At 37.6% G+C, this 17,480-nt stretch overlaps 1 protein-coding gene across 1 annotated transcript in view; it reads left to right on the top strand.

Annotated features, from left to right (window-relative positions):
• Nucleotides 1–17,480, top strand: part of ANKRD33B (ankyrin repeat domain 33B) — a 40,327-nt gene that overhangs the window by 11,379 nt on the left and 11,468 nt on the right. The gene's annotated exons all lie outside the window — the stretch shown is intronic.

A 17,480-nucleotide genomic window follows, 5' to 3' on the forward strand; every position in this document is an offset into this window, starting at 1 on the left:
TTGAGAATTTTTAAAAATAATAATCAGTACTACTGTTTCTATAATGCAAAATAGTTGCAATTGCAGTTGGTGAGTTTAATGTGTATATTGGCCCTTTCCTATTTACTCCTGCCATCCACGAACCACATTCCTCTGTGGAGGAAGTTTTCAAAATAGTGCTTAGGTATCCAGTCCAGACATTGAATACCTGTCTAAAAATACCGTATTTTTCACTTCCTCATGTAATTTCCATTTCCAGTACAGTGACTGCACCAATTCTGTTTTGTCAGTAAATTGTTAGTGTGTCTTATAGGAAATAAGAAGCCTCTCCAACTTGGCAACTTACCAGTCACAGAGGAAAGGGTTCACGTGATATAGAAACTAACAAAACCTTTCAAATATTGTTGTCCCACAGCTGTCTCCTGCTGTTTCCTTTTGGATTTTAAGGTCTACAGGGATGGCATTTGGAAATGCTTTATCTCATTATTGGCATTACTGGTGTAGAGAATATTATTCCAAAATACATGATATCGAAATCCACCTGTATTGGCTGAACTTTTAAGATTATTGCTACAAGGTGATGTCAGTTAGTATAATCGTCTTTGTAGAATCACTGAATCATAGACTCATTGGGGCTGGAAAAGACCTCTAGGATTATTATCTTATTTACAACAGTTCTACTGTGCAAATATGCAAAATGAGATTTCCAAATATTAAGGGGAAGAATACAATTTGTGGCTGTAGGGTTTCAATATTAATGTTAGTTACATCAGTTAACTGTAACAAGCCTTCCTTTTGGATATTTGCTTTTGTATGTGTTGTTCCAGAGGTGAACTGAAGGTGTTGGACTCTGAAGGTAGCAGGAAAAGTCCTGCTCATACTTTTTGAGAAAGAAATACAAACACGAGGCATTCTGCTCTTCAAAATATAGCAGTATTACTGAGGAGCATTCTCTCATTTTGTATCAGAGAAATAGAAAAAGAGCTCCAAACGCTTAGCAAAACATTTGAAAATGTGTAGTGGTCTATTTTAGCGGTGAATCTGGTGCTGCTTCCAGATGCCTGAAAACTGAGTGGGGGGAAACATAAATGTTATCATTCTTCCTTTGCTGTTCTGTGATCTCCTTCGCTACTAGGGGTATGTAGTTCTAAGAAAATCTGGACTAAGAAGCTGCAGCATTTGGTCAGTGATTACAAACCATCCAAATATGTTACCTTCCACTCCTCATGGAAAAGAAAAAAAAAAAAAACCCGTTAATTTCTGTGATCATAGGAGAGACATTTTGCCTGCTGAACTGATAAGTGGATGGTGACCATACTTGTTCATAGCTTTCAATTTCATTTCACTTCTGTAAATTTTTGCAAGTAAAGGAAAATCTTAATAAACCTTCCTGTTGTTTTTACTACATTCTAGCTTTTCTGCACACACCTAAGTCACCTTTATTGCCACTGAATAAAAAATAAAAGCCAGTGGAAATTGGCAGCATATCTCCAGATAGAGTGATGAAAATTTTAGTAGAAGGGATAGTTAATTACTTAGAAAATTGATTATATATTCTCTGAAAATATTTTAAACTTCTCTAAGCTTACTGGAGGTATTGTCCTTTAGCAGATATTTAGGCCAGAGACATCTGAGACAGAAAGGCATATACAGATGAGGTTCCTCTTGCCACAAAAATGTAATATGAATGAATGAATTTATATGGACAGTAAAATGCTATTAACCAGTAATTTTCTAATCTGGGTGTAAATGCTATTTTGCTTGTGCATGACCTTAAACAAAAGAGAAGGAAATTACAAGTTGTTGGTTTTCCAATACAGGCAAGACCTTGATGTTTCCTCCCTGTAGTTACTAATATCCAGCTGAGCAAGTGTTTTCCAACCTAGTGATTCTGTGAAAGCTGGAGAGGGACTATTCATAAAGGCTTGTGGTGATACGACAAGGGGGAATTGGTACAAACTGGAGAAGGTCAGATTTAGATTAGACGTTAGGAAGAATTTCTTCACCATGGGAGTAGTGAGTCACTGGAACAGGTTACCAAGGGAGGTTGTGGATGCTCCATCCCTGGAGGTGTTCAAGGCCAGGTTGGATGGGGCCTTGGGCAGCCTGATATAGTGGGATGTCCCTGCCCATGGCAGGGGGGTTGGAACTGGATGATCTTTAAGGTCCCTTCCAACCCAAACTATTCTATAATTCTATGGTTCTCTGATTCTCTGATTCTCTGATTCTACAACCTGACAAAGTTTTTTTAAACCACTAAGGTACAAAACTCTTCCAGTTTACTGCTCCTGTATGAGTCGTTGCCATTGTGTGTCTGATAAAATTTAATCTGACCTGTATATCTTTCCTGAGATATGGAAGGGGTTTTTGGCTCTCACTTGAGGTATTGCGGACAGCCTAGTAGAATCCTGTAGCAGGTGGAAAGTTCTTTGCAAAATAAAGGGCTCAGAGGCATTGAGGGCAACCTATATGATTCTGTGATTGTTAGCACATCACTTCTTAACTTTTCAGAACAGAAAGCATTGGTTGCACATTTCATTTCTTTGGCAAAAGAATGAGGTGGGAGAGTCACTCCTGGGAAATGAAACATTCAGTACTGTATGATAAAATGCACATTGGGGGAATTAAAAAAATACCAAACAGAAAATGTAGACCTTAGTGCATTTGCATTATGACTGAAGAAACAACACATTTATAGCTTTGGTGGTAATGAAGGACAGATAGTGTTTGCTGCTCTCGAGTCCTGTGTCCATCCACAGGGCAACAGTAAAACAAGCTTTGACAATGATGTCTTGTGTTGCTGATGTGTATCAGCTCAGCTCTGTGGGGAGTTCTGCATGGAGCTGGGAGGTTTAATGCTGCTGAGATTTACTATTCTCGGACCATGCACAGATGGATTCAAAGGAGCTCCTCGGGGTCTGCTGCTGAGGGAGGACAGCTACTGCTCCATGTACTCAGTTATAATGAAACAAACGAAAAAAAGCCAAATAACAAAAAAAGCTGCAGAACAAATGTTTACCATTTATCATCTTGATTGTTGTTGGGTCTGTTTAATCATCAATCAACTCTAAAAATGCCAGTTTTCTGGTTTTGCCTCGGGAAAAATGCTTGATTTGTCCACTAGTGTTGCCTGTGAGTGATTGTTAAATGAACAAGGACTAACTTTTTAAAAATTACTGTTATTCATTTATGGGGTGGAAATGTACTTTTTTTTTTGTTTAGTGTAATGTAAGGAAGAAGGCTGCACAGGTGAAAATTTATGTTGTATTGTACGTTATTGATAACAAAATGACAAATTTACAATATTGTTTCACCACATGTACTATTTTAATTTTACATGCTGAAATACTTCTTCATCCCGGCTTTTTATTGTTATTATTCCTTTTTACTGCTAGCAACCCTGTGCTTAGCCAACAACTGGAGAGTTCTCTCCTGTAACATGTTCTTCATAATTGTGAAATAGAAAAATTGCACAAATATTAATGGAATCTTCAAGGTAAATGTGTTTCTTTGCTCCTATCTCTTAGCAAATTCCAGTGTTTTATTAGCGTTGAGCACCACAAAAATAAAGAAAATTTTGTTTACAGGTCATGTCTATACTATTTTAATGGACAAGTGGCTCTAAGCAACCAAGTCCATTTCAATCAAAGATCCTCATTTACTATACAGGGATCTCTGGAGTTTTCCATGTACTTTTGTTTATGCCTTTAGTAGAAATGTAATTGCAGTTTTCTGATTTGCCAGCCTTTTTGCTTAGATGGAGCTTTCTAATAGCAACAGATCAGCCATGAAAGCCTTGTGTGGCCTCATGCCATACTGAGCTGATGGGAAGTCTCCTGTGACAGAGAATCAGAAAATCCTGGAAAGCAACACAGACAGCTGATGGATATGTAGACTGATTTGCTAATTTTTTTTTTTCTTTCAAGAAATGAATAATATGGCTGCGGTTAAATGCTTAGTTATGCTAGTCCAATAATTGCTAAGGTGTTTGGCCAACGTTGCTTGCAATAGTATATAGGCTTCTGATGAACAGTGTTAGCTGTCACAAACTGAGATGGAATGTGTTAGGTAGCCAATTTTTTTCTGTATCCTTTTTCTTTAATATAATGTATCTATTTGCAAATCTCCTGCTGGAGAGGTTAGATGAGTCTTGGGCATAAGAACATGTTTGTTTTCTTTTAAAAGCTGTATAGTTTATAGCCAGTTAAGCAAAAAGAAAAATACTTTTTTTTTAGGTTGTAATTCCAAATTGTACATTCAGAATTCCCTATACATTGAACAATTTTTTTTTCTCCAGGGGCCTGGAACATCATTCAAAGGTCCCTTAGAATGTTCACATATCACTTGCATTAGTAAACTCCTATCAGCAAAAATACCTTTCTGCAGTCAAGCAATGTCTTGGAGTACCAAAAGACTCTGTGCCAGACTTATAATTCTTCAGCTGCTATGGGGCTTGGAGACAGATCAAGCTCACTGCAAACAGCTCTGAAAAACCTCCATCAGATACGTTAGATACATACTGCTTTTTTTGTAGCATGTTCAATTTCAGAAAAAAAGGTGTTCTTTTGTTAAGAAAACTGTTTTAAATGTCTACTATTTCTCTCATAGATATAGATCCTTAAACTAAAAAGTAGATTGCTTGTATGAATTCCTCGAGTCTTGACTCAAGAGAAGCAGTTTTACACTTTATGCAAATATTCTCCAATTTTATGAGGTAGAACAATTTCTAGATTGTTTACCTGAAACTGTTCGATAAAGATGATATGTTGAATTAATGAGTTAGGAGGTTTTTAAAAAGACAGATCATCTCTAGTAGTTCTAGACATTTGAATATAATTGTGAAATTACTCCTCCCTCTTTTTTTTTCCAGATATTTAATTCTATCTTCTCTACTCCAAATTCAACAATATATTAATGTTCAATCCCTCCTTATGCTTCTTTATTATTTAGCTGAATGGAGTGTATTCACTGGAAGATGAGATTGTTAGATCGAAACAGAGGCAGAACGTGGTTTTCTGCCTTTTTTGCATGGATCTGGACACTCAGCTGAGAAAAACAGAGTGATCACAGGCTCTGTATAAGATGACAGACTTCACCAATGGCAAATACAGCTTCACTCGTCTCTTGCCACTAGGTAATAACATTATGAGCGTGTGCTGTAGTTGCTCATTAAACTGAAGCTGCAGTACTGTACTTTACTTGAGACAGAAATGATTGTGATGCTACTGTCTCTCACTTGGGTATTATAAATATGACTTTTCAACTTTGCTGAACCCTGCTCATACACCGATACCTGTTACAGGTGCAGTGGATGATAAATCCTTATTTAGCCAATTGACATAATAAAAGAGAGAAATTTAAAATGGGAGTGCACATTAAAAAAAAAGAAAAAAAAAGTGCTTTGGAACTGTCTTCTTCAGGATTTGTAAAAACTTAAATCCCCCCAAAATTGCGAGCTATCAGAGGAAAAAAGATCCCCTCTGAATAGATTAATTCAATGGCACAGTGTGTGTTTTATCAAACAAAAAAATCAGGCTGAACCTCTAGCAGATAAGCGTCATTGTGGATGAGCCCATTCTCTAAGTGCAATGTTAAATTAACGTGAGGCTGCTTGCTGGGACTTGCAAGCCAGTAGCAGCAGCGTTCTTCATACAGCCAAGTGCTATTCTCTGATCTTTCAAAAATGTAATTCTGCCTTTGTTAAGACAGATGCACTTTTCACAGGGTGATGTTAAACCTGCAGGAAAGAACCATTCCTGAATGAGAAGTACAAGGCACACTGGCTTTCCTATCCAGTGGCTGTATGCAGCCTATCTGTTACTTTGCTCCTAAATTAGACAGACTTGTGGTTTGATAGGTTTTATAGCAGGAGTTAGGTCTTTTTCTCTAACCAGCCATGAACATTACTGAGTTGTCAATCCTCATAGGTGTAAGCCAAAAGAATGCAACCCTCTTTGCCCTTGACCAAAGCGTATTTGCATAAAACCCAGAAAAATCTGTCATCTGAAGTATAACCCACATGTTCTGCTGTAATTTAAAATATGATTGTAGTCATCAGTGTTTCTAACAGTTTTAAGCATGAGAAACTTGGGCATAAAATTATTATACTCTTATTATTAGCAATACTAATTCACTCTGCATTACTTGAAACTTGGACACTTTTTTGAAGGTATTGCTTTCATTCAGAACTGAAGATCTCCAGTATTCAGAGTGTGAATATAGACAGGCAGTGTTTATACAATTACAATTATTAGTGCCTTATCTTTCTTTGTGGAGATACACTTTTCAGCGCAATTCCTGGAGCACTAGTAATTAGCGGTGCATAGGTGGGAAAGAGTGAAAAGAGTTCTTACGGAGTCGGGAACTTTAACACTTTTCTCCAAGTTTCACACACCTAAATCTAAGTAGTAATATAAAAATCCAGGTTTTGACCTCCAGCATGGTAATCTGTGATATTCTGCAGTCGCTGCATTGCATGGAGCTGTGGGATTACAGGATCGCAGCCCTTAGGTTCACAAGAATTGACACTAATCCATACATGCGGAAATCCACTTTAGGTCTCAGTGCAAAATAGACACCTCTCATCAATTCACCACAAATGTGCCTATTGCTTTAAAAGTTTATTTGTTTTCTAAGGAGAAGTAGGCAACATTTTTTGTATTTATGCTCAAAGAAATCTTTTGCTTTGTTGGAGCTGGGGAAAAAACAGGAAGAGGCACAACTGAAATGAAAGCCAGTCTGGGTAAAACCAGCTGTATATCCTAGATAAAGGGAGATCTTTTATTATGGAAAGCACAACAGGTGCTTTCAAGAACCGGGATGCTTTAACATCTGAAGAACCATTGTTCCTTGCACGAGTTGATGATAATCTGAAGAGACAAGCTAATGAGATCCCACCAGTGGGATCCTTCCTTGATAGAAAGAAAATAATAACACCTGGTCCAACTGGAGAATCTTCTTCATGTTAACCAATAATATTTCAGCATATTTTCCTTCCTGAATAACAGCATTTATCTTGTGTTTTCGTGAACAACAACTACTGATTGTTGTTACCATGTTCTCCTCGTGGCTGAAAGGGTGCACGATGTGATAACGCATCTAGAGTGAAGTATGCAAGGTGAATTCTGTAGGCTAAATATTAATAAATGTCTGTCATCTGAGAATCACTTGCCATTCTTCTATAGAAAGGCAGGTGGTCTTCTCCCCTCTCTTTGTTTTCACTGGTAGAGAAGGTTTACTGCAGTTTCCCAGTCCATTCAGGTCAGTTCCAGGATTAATCAGGCATGTTATCAGAAGATCCAAGATCAATAATGAGGGTTATTATTAGAAGTGCTATAAGAAAGGAAGCAATGACATTCAAAAGCCAGACTGCAGGGGAGTTTGGGAAGGAGAGACAGTGAGGATGTTACTCATCCATTGATGTCATTATGAAACTCGCTGTCAAATAGAGACTGGGCTTATATTGCTTTTACAACTTCTTAAGATCTAAGGGCAAGAAATAAGCTGGTACTTTTGTGTATAGTACTGAGGAGTGTTGTGTGTGGTTTGTAGGCAATTCCTCATCTCTGGTGTCCCAAGAAACATATGCAGTTGCTCTTCTTGGTGAGAATAGAGCCTCTGAGAGGAATAGCTTTCACCCTGATAGGGTTGTTTTTTTTTTTCTTCACAGAATTGCTTTCCTTTTCAGGAGATGCATAAGTATGTGTGTTTGTGCGTGTATTTCAGTGGCAGATTAATTGCTGGTGGACAGACCTTTTTCTGGGCTCTTACTTTACAATGTTTGGATATGGTGTGATTCCACAACCGAGAGGCTCAGAGAGACACAAGCAATGTGAATTTATGGAAGCTGGAGGAAAGGACCTGCAACTTCTCTGGAAGGCCTTTCCTAACATAACTGCAGGAGCTCATTGCCACAAGAGGGTGCTTGCAAGCTCATCACTGACTGTGTCTCTTCAGAGAATTCCACAGTGAAAAAGCACTGGGGCCTTTAAAGTGTAGTTTACAGAAGAATTAGACTACCTACAATGACAGATTATGAGGAAGTAGAAAGCTGTGCATTTATCTTGTAGCCATTGTAAAACTGAAAATTGTTGCTTAAAAAGATTTTGTGAGTCATTACTTTTGGCTGAAAAAACCTGCATTCAAATATTCTGTTTAGCTGCCAGCCACAGATCTAAGCTATGGTCAGCCTGTGTCTGACAGAATGTAACAGAAAGGAAATTGTTATCTATTAAACACAAAGAGGGGAGTTGAATCATATGCCTTAAAGCCAAAGGGAGCACTGTTGACAGAGTTATATCGGTGCACAAAATGCATTTCACATGGCTTCTGAATGAGCTACAAAATCTGTTTTTAAAATGCTGCAAACTCTCCTTTTTATCTTAAATGTGTGAGGTTATGTGTACATATTCAGAGGCCACAGTAGTGTTGAGCTCAGGATCTAAACTGATTTCTAAACATTCCTAAAGGTCTAACAAAGTGAGAGAGTGCACTGAATACAAGTCATGTCAAGTTTGGTTTACGCTGTCAGATGACCCACCTTTGGCTGTCATTTTATTTAGCTCTTAGGAGTTTTGCCTTTCTGAAAATAAATGAAATGATTTGATGATACAATTGATAGGAAGTCTACTATTGTAGCATTGGATTTTGAAATAATCTTATAATCAGGAGATCCTCCAAAATGTTTTCCATATAATTATTTCCACAAAAAGTATATTTTGGTCCTTATTACAAACTTGCTTTCTTTCAGTGTTCCCAAACTCACTGCCGCTTTGTGCAGCGACTGGCCAGAGCAGCAGGTGCTTCCAGCCTCATACATTCACAGGAGGAAGCACTCAGAGCTTTATTGTTTTAAATCTATTGCTAGCTAGAAACACCCGTTCAAGCAAAGTATAATAATGTACTCTTCATTTAAGTATCCAGAAGTACATTGTCCTTGTTCACAGGATGGTTCACAGCCCTTGGAGACCTTGCTAAACATCGCATAGCAAGACAGTGAAACACTAATAAAATCCACTCACTATTCATTGGGGCAGGATCCTGATGTCTGTGGGAGTCTGTTAGTTGCCTTTCCCAGCCCTCAGCAGTTAATGGTTTGGGTTGCTAATTTTTAGAGCATCTTGAGGTGCAGACATAGGATTTTTGGTAGGTATGCTGTCTGGGTTTACAGAAGGATACCCCCACTAAGAGTTCAGTACATTATTTATCTTTTTTTCTGAAGTCAGACCTCTCACTTTCTTATAAATCTCTTCCTTTAAAACCAGGGTGACCCACATCTAGCATAGATCTTGAAGAACAGGCATAGCAAAGAGAGGTGTATAAATTCAGCTGCCGTGTATTATGTGTTATTACTGTCAACATTATCATAACTTAGCACTAACATTTGGCAGTATTAACGCTGATTAGTATGTGCTACACAAACAGGAAAGCTAGGATTAGTAAGGCTGCATTATTTGTCAGGGATCATCACTGCTTAGTAGTTGTACGTAACACGACAGTCTAAACAAAACAAAAATGTGAAAACTAACCCGATAAAAATTGTGTTACTTACCCTACCATCTACCCACAGTATTCTTTCTCCTTTACAGTCAGGCATCCCATAAGCAGAACAGAGAAGCTTTCCCCCAGAATGGTATCCTAGGCTGAATTCCCATGTTATCGAATGCAGAGATAATGTCATTTTAACGTATGTATAATGGGATAAGCTCCACTAGGGGACCTATCAGTTCTTTTTAAGCATGTGTTATATTTATTAAATATTATTTCCTTAAAGATTCCATACATATTCTCTTTCTAAAATTGCACCTTATTTATTTCTGATGAGTTAAGACATCTCACATAAATTGCAAAGCTTAATTTTGGACTGATTGGACTGATTGGACTTCATCAAATGTCACTTCTTTTTTCAGTTGTGCAAAAATGATCCCACTTTCCTCTCTTTCCATATAAACTTCTTCATTCTCTGTATTGCTCATTGCATAACAGTTTGCTATCACTAGCAAAGGCATTTCTCCCACCTGATGAAACTTAAGACTGATGAGCATATTTCTAATATAGTCTTATCAGCTGTCAGTACAAAATAATATGTTATTTTATCAAAACTGATCTTGAATATGAATGTGTATACTTGATAACATCCTGAACAAATATTTTTTATTATTTATATATATATTTAAATGCAATCGCATTAAATTTCCTCACTCAAAGGCCTCAGCATTAAAATACATGAGTCAGTTGTACCTGCAACGAGTTCTTGTTCATGTATTCAGGTCTTCAGTCCTTTGCTTCAAGCTGATGTTCATAGAGAAAAGAGTAGTAAATGACTTTTCGTGTGATAACATAAGTCCAGTTGACTACTATCTTAAGAAATATCACCAAGTGTCATCTTACCCCGTAGTAAAACAGTTGGCAATGCAGTCCACCTCTTCTGCTACTTGATTGACATAGTATGCCTCAGCTCATATTTTTTTGCGGAGATGTTTCCACTGCTAGATGTAGTCCTGAGTGCCCTTTGCTGCTGTCCTCCTTCTGCAGTGAAAAAGGTGGCTTAGGGGATGTGATACAGTGAGGAACAAACCAGTCCTTTTCTCTAATCATTGGGAAAGTGGGTTCCAGTGAGCTCTGACTCTTGGTCAGGCCATAAAATCAAAAGATGTCTTCTTTCCTTTAGCAGCCCTCTAGCCCTTTGGACATGGCATGACTTGGAGGAGGCATGTGCAGGGTAAGAGCTGGCAGCAGATGCTGTGGGTAAAGAGGTGTAAGAAGCTGCCTTCTGCAGCTCCTGAAGCATCCCTGGGGGCCAGGGTATAGTGAAGGTTTGCTCCTTAGCAACCAGGTGTTGTCTCTCCCAGGGTTGGTCTCCCAGGAAGATGAGAATTCCCTATAGGAGAGAGGAGAAGAGAGGATTGCTTCTTTTGGTGTAACACTTTCCTCCCATCGGGCTTCCCATGGGTTGAAGATGCAATCATCTCATTCTTCGATCACTCTCTCCCCTCAGCTGCAGTGGCGAGAGCCCTGTCAAGAGGCAGCTGTTTGCCTGGTGTTGGGAGATGAGGTTGGGTGGTGCAGGAGCTAGGGGCATGTTCCTGCCTGCTGTGGATCAGTATACAACCCCCAAATCCGCATCAACTTAAGGGGTTTTGATTTCCCATTGAATTATTTGCTTTTATTGTGTGGCTTCATATTAAAAAAATATAGAGAATGGTTAATCCCTCACTAGTGTCTCTCAGTATTGCCAAATGATAAAACAATTTGTTTCCTGTATGTCCCACCTAGTGTAGTATCTCTGGCATATGATTGTTTGCCTTGTGTGTCCCCCCCTGGCAGTAGCTCTCTGAGGTTTCTGCCAGCTCCTTACATCACTAGTGATGCTGAAACTGATTCAGAAAGTGTACGTGTTAGTAAATAAATCAATTTTATCACCTTTATTCCTAGTCTAATTTATTAGACAAGTGGTGCTGGTTTTCTTTGTTGTGTAATGCAAGCTTTGGCAGGCATGGTAAAATGATTTTCCCTGAGACTATTTTTAGAGGTGATTACAGAGATTTGGATTAGAATAAAGTAAGGACTTCTGCAGAGATGATACATATAGTCAGCTATACCTTTACTTAAAGGCATGTGGCCTGATTGAAACAAGAGGGGTTTATGAAATAAGTGAAGTAAAACATATTACACAAAATGGAGGGGGAAAATAGTGTGTTACCATCTGCACGTCCACAGTCTGGCACATGTTTTTAGCTAGCAGAGTGCAGTTCATGCTGGGAAATGAATCTGTGAGCACTCATACGCTGTGAAGCAAAGGTGGCAATTTTGTGCCATCAGTATTCAGGCACTGGAAGTGGCAGTGGCATTTAGGCTTGCTTTTGGATACAAGATTGTGCTTCAGGCTACTGTGCTCCTCTGCAAAGGAGGCAGAGAGTTCTGCACACTGCTGATCCATCCCCGCTCATATACGCTTTTGCACTTGTCTCATCACTTCCCTCCACATCAGTGACTCCCCCCTCACCCTCCACCAGGCACATGGAGTTTTGTCCAAGCAACAGAAAGACAAAATTAATTTAAATTTGTAGTTGGTTTTTTTTGTTGCATTCCCAGTATAAATTTGTATGTGACTAAGCTGTTGCAGCCTTTTCTCTAAAAGGTCAGCATAAATTATTTTGTGCAGATAATATTAAAGCTTACGTGCTTGATGGATTTCTCTAGCACATAAACACCACTTCTCACGGGACTGATGACCTGAATAATTACCTCATCTCAGTCACCGTTGATCCAATCATCTAAACCAATTATAATATAAGCTCAAGCCATTTATGAGTTTCTCAGATGGCTTTCTGCAAACTGGAAGGTTTTATGCAATATGCACAAATTAGTATACAGCAGATGGTGATGCTCAACAATAAATTTTGCTCTTTTTCAATACAATGTAAATTTAAAATCTCTGTTAAGCTAAGTTTCACAGAGTATTGGAGCTTTTGGTGAAGATCAGAATCTCCCTCAAATAATTTTGGGAGATTTATTTTGAGATACTTGACCTGATTTTTTTCCTTTGTATGTGGATTATGTTATAGTGAGTGATATTTATGTATAATTCTGTTATTATAGTGAGTTATGTATAACACAAAATATTAAACATATGAATTATTGTTTTACTAAATCAACAAGTAAAAGCTTAAACTCAACTTTGTATTCTTTTATGTTTTGTTATTCTTCCATTTCTTTTACTCATAATATCATTTGTGTAATCTGCTTTTAACTTAGAAATAATGTTTAGAGTTGTCCATGCATATGATTATGGATTACAATGAATCATTAATTCAATTACATGAATCATTGCTGTTAAAACAACCTCACAGAACTGTCATTAATACTTACAGATGCATGCAAAGCAAAGTGGACAGTTGTTTATCATGATGCTTATGAAAAGCAATGGGTAATGTCAATTTAGTCCTTTGCCAGACCCATTTTTGTGTGAATAATCGCTGAAAAGCTATTATCAGCGTCTTGGTGGAAAATAAGTTGCCTGAAGAGATCTTTTGAGAACCTTAAAAAAAGCTGTATGTGATTTATTCTGCTGTTCAGCTTGAGCTCATTATTGATCCTCTAGTATTTCTTGTCATCTCTATTATCTGTAACAATCTAGTCTACAAATAGCCTTACATCTGTAATTTTGTCATAACATCTGACTTGTAAAACTGTCTCCTGAGATATCCATGACCTCACTTAATCATACACATTGTTGTGTCACTAGCCAACACAACGGTGCAGAGCAGAGTTTATTTATTTTTATAGTGGCAACATTATTCCAGGCTTACGTGAAAAGGCACATGAAAAAAAATCAATTTATAAAGAATCAAAAGTTTCCCAAGACTGTTTCATTCTATTTCAAACATGCAGTTTTAAACTTTATGTTTTTGTAGGGTATTTTAATACAATACTTTTGGTTTGATTATAGAAGAACACTATGAAACTTATAATTTGTAAACACTGTTTGAGGAAGATGTTGCAACATCTGGTTAACTTCAAGTAGTTCCATGCCTGCAATGTCCGTTTAAGTACTCTGTGGTGAAATTAAGAAAATTACTTATACTTTATTTAGATACATTATTCAGAATACATGGAAAATAAGTAATTTGTCCCAGACTCACTGTTTTTCCATATATTCTGAATAAAGTATTGTTATTTTTGCTCTGTCTCTTCAAAACAAAGAAGGATCTTTCAAAACTGTGTTAGTTACGTAAAAATAAAATATGTCATGTACTATGGAAAAACTGTGGGGGAGCTCTGCAAAATGCCAGATATTGCGCAGAGGAAAGACAGAAACCTCAACAGTATTATGGCAGTATTATGGCTTCTGCTTGAAAAAAACCTGTTATTGAGCTGAATTTCCAACTTCTCCCCCCTTATGTGGAAAAATCTACAGTAAATGTTAATGTAGCTGATGTGATGGATGACCGATGTTTTCTTATTTGCCAAGCAGGATCAGTATGTGATATCTGAAAAATGAAATTGGATTTGTTGCAAAACTCAGAGAAGCCAGCAACCTCAGTCTCCTGTAATAAAGAAATCACTTTTCTTATATTCCAAAGGCATCAGTGCCATTTTATATTTAAGGTCTCTTCTACACAGAGGATCAAAGCAAACTTTTTTGCCTGTTCTGTTTCATTTTTCTGGGAGAATGACAGGCAACAACCCTGACTGCTGAGCGGGAGAGAGCAGATCTTAGCTAACATAATAGTCCTTGAAAAGCAGGGATACTGTGCTTGCATGCTGTGATGTTTGTACAGTTATTTCTTCTAATTATTATATATCAATAACAGGTTGAGTTGTTGCTGTGATTTAAAGTAAATGGTAGTTGGGGACATTTGAAAGGGAAAAAGCAGAAAGGGATGCATTTGAAGAAGAAAGACTGAAGTCTTAGGGAGAGTATAATACATCCATTTAAGAATTATCAGTCTTTCTTCTCCTAAAGCTTTCACATATAGTGAATATGTCTGACAAATGATCTTACTGACAAAATAATAGTAAGATTATATTTAATTTTGGTTTTCCGTGTACACTGACCACTTCACAGTTGCACTTTGACTCTTTATGTGAGGAGCAGAATAACTGATGCCTTCCTAGAGCAGTAATGAGATGCAATGTCTTCTCTTTTCTGAGGATAACCAGATTGCTCAGGTTCAGAATTTTCTAGGTAAAATTCATTTACAGTGCTTTCTTTTTATGTTTTTAAAAAGCATGAACTGCACAACTGTATTTTCCTGCAGGCCACTGTCATACAGCTTTACCAATCGCTTCAAAAAGCAGTGTGCTGAAAGCAGTTTTGCATAGTATTTCTTTGTATGTGAAGTTAAGGATTCCAGACCAATAACTCATGCTGCAGTTGATCGATTGTGCATCCTGGATGATCTGCTTGTACTTTCAGCAAGCAGAATACAGAAAGGGCGGAAAATGGATGCAAAAAGAAAATTAAAATGTAAAAAGAAGCAACCTGAAACCACAGATTATCACGGAATCATTGAACCAGGTTTTGGGAAAGAACTGTTGAATCGAGGTGTTTATTGCAATTTTCATTCTAAAACTTCTGCACCAGATATTTCAGTATCAGATGCATTTGCAAGAGTTATGCAAAGAAAATCAGTCCCTCAGCAAGCCGTCTGTCTCACCCACCTCCCTGTGAAACACATAACTGGTGAGGGTAACCAGAGAGCACGTGCACGAGCTTTACGGCTCTGGACTGTGCTGGGAACTACATGGCAGAAACAACTTGGTTTTATGTCCTCATGCAATTGCTCATTTTGCTTCTCAGCCAGGAATTGCTGGGAGTGCTTCATCAGATATCAGATTCTCACACTCTTGTCTGAACAACTTTAGATATATACAACTGTCCTCCAAAAATAATTTTCCATGTTACTGCATCATGTAATCCCGCAGAAAGATACTACTCTCTGTTGCCTTTCCTTATCCTCATGCAAGCAGTCTTTGATAGCACCTTTGGGAAACAAACTTTAGAAAACATTGATACCTAAGTAATTCTGCTGGTTTGTAAACTCAGAACAGTCAATAAGATTAATTGATTTTAAGATCATTTGTGTATCATATGTTCTAAAATCAGAGTGCTGACGTGTTGTATATGCCTTTAGGTGTCTATCTGATGGAGATACCCACTAGAAGTAGGATAAAGGTCCAGAAATATTGTAATGCAAAATCCTCTGCAAACAAGAGCTAATACTTTTTTTGCATGTTTTCCTGTTTTAAATTTTTTTTTTCTTTTAAGGAGAGCAAAAAAGAACTTATTTTCTTTTTAAGCATGTGGTAAATACATTTAGAAAACAAAAATGGCCTGTGAAAGTAAACTGTGAGAATATCCTTCAGATCTTCACATACTTAGTTTTGGAATTGTGAAGTCCTATATCCCGAACATCAGGTGAAAAATGAAACTATATTGAAGAACTAAAATAATGCACAAGTAATTACCAAGTGGATACTGATAATTTTTTTCTTTAATTTAAATCTAAGAATCATAGTAAAACTGGGATTAATCTGAATTATCCCACCAGAAGAGCACATATATTTTTGGTGGCCTATTTCAGGTCATAAGTGTATATATATACACCTTTATATGTTTAAGCAGAATCCTCTGTACAATTTCAATAGAACGATTTAAGGTATTGCAGGTGGATCACAAGGAAATGCAGCAGTGGGTGTTGTTTCATACTGAGGACAGGAGTGAATTGAGAATAAAAGAAATCAGAGTAATAATTTTATTGAAAGATGTAATTAAGAAATACTACACATAGCCTGTGAGTGTCCCAAAGAGTTGGCGCTGCCTCTGTTTCTTAATGAAGCTGTCTGCCACCTGCTCCAGACTACCCAGAAAAACAATGCAACAGGACACTGAAATATTAACTAACTAGTTATAATGACAATAAATCAGAAACCACAGCTGTTGTCAATTGGTGAATGGCTCTGGCTCAGTAGTATGCATGGAGAAAAGAAATAAAAAGTGTTTATATAAAAGCAGCTTAGAAAAGTAACGGAGGAGTCAGGATAGGCCATTCGGATTTTGTAACTGGGTTCTCCTTCTTGCTAGTCTTTTGTGGTTATGAACTTGCAGCAGGTCTCTGTGAGTGCATTTTAGGCAGACCAGGTTACCAGAGAGGTTGAGATTTGTGTCTCTGCCCTAATCTTCTCAATAGTCAGGTACTGATGCTGAGCTCAGGAAAACTGAGTCATGTGTTTGCAATGAAGAGGGAATGCAGGGAGCACTGATTTATTTGCTCCTGCCCTCCTTTACATCCGTCAACCACATGAAGATGAACACAGGGCTGCCCGAGTAATCCTGAAGACCAGAGATAATGGTCTTAATCCTAGTGGTCAAGTGAGCAGCCAGGATTAAGTACTGTAGTTCCATTTAATTAATGACAAGTGTACTTTGATGTATTGTAGGCAAGCTGTCCGTTTGCCACTCTGGAGTGAAACGCTAGCTGCGTACCAAGCTGAGTTATAAGGTTTACCTTCTGGCTTGGCTTCCTTTGGGAAGTTTTACAGCTTCCAGCTGTCATAAAGCACATTAAATGGGAACTCTAAAAGCAATTTTATTTTATTTATGACTATAAAAAAGGTCTGGTTATAATGAGAAACCTGAAGCTTTTAAATATAGCAACAGGCAATGTGAACACAATTACTACCTACCGCTTCCCCATCAGAGAACAAGTAGTTGTTTTACAGATAATTATTATTCAGATCAGGTCCAGTTCATCTCTCTGCTGGCTTCATTTTATTGTATAATAAAATTTGATTTATTCTCATTTGGATCTAGATTATATAGTCATATAAGCATAAGCCGTTTATAAACAGTTACTTTCCAAGTAGCATAATAGAATACCTACTCTCTTAGGTATTTCTGAGGAATACCAAATGTTACTCGGCAAAGGGCAGAGATAAAAAGTAGCAGTTTGGATCTGAACATGGTGCCTGGAGCTAATCACTAGTTATGCTGATAC

This window comes from Phaenicophaeus curvirostris, chromosome 3, assembly GCF_032191515.1.
Source record: "Phaenicophaeus curvirostris isolate KB17595 chromosome 3, BPBGC_Pcur_1.0, whole genome shotgun sequence".
Taxonomy (NCBI): Eukaryota; Metazoa; Chordata; class Aves; order Cuculiformes; family Cuculidae; genus Phaenicophaeus; species Phaenicophaeus curvirostris.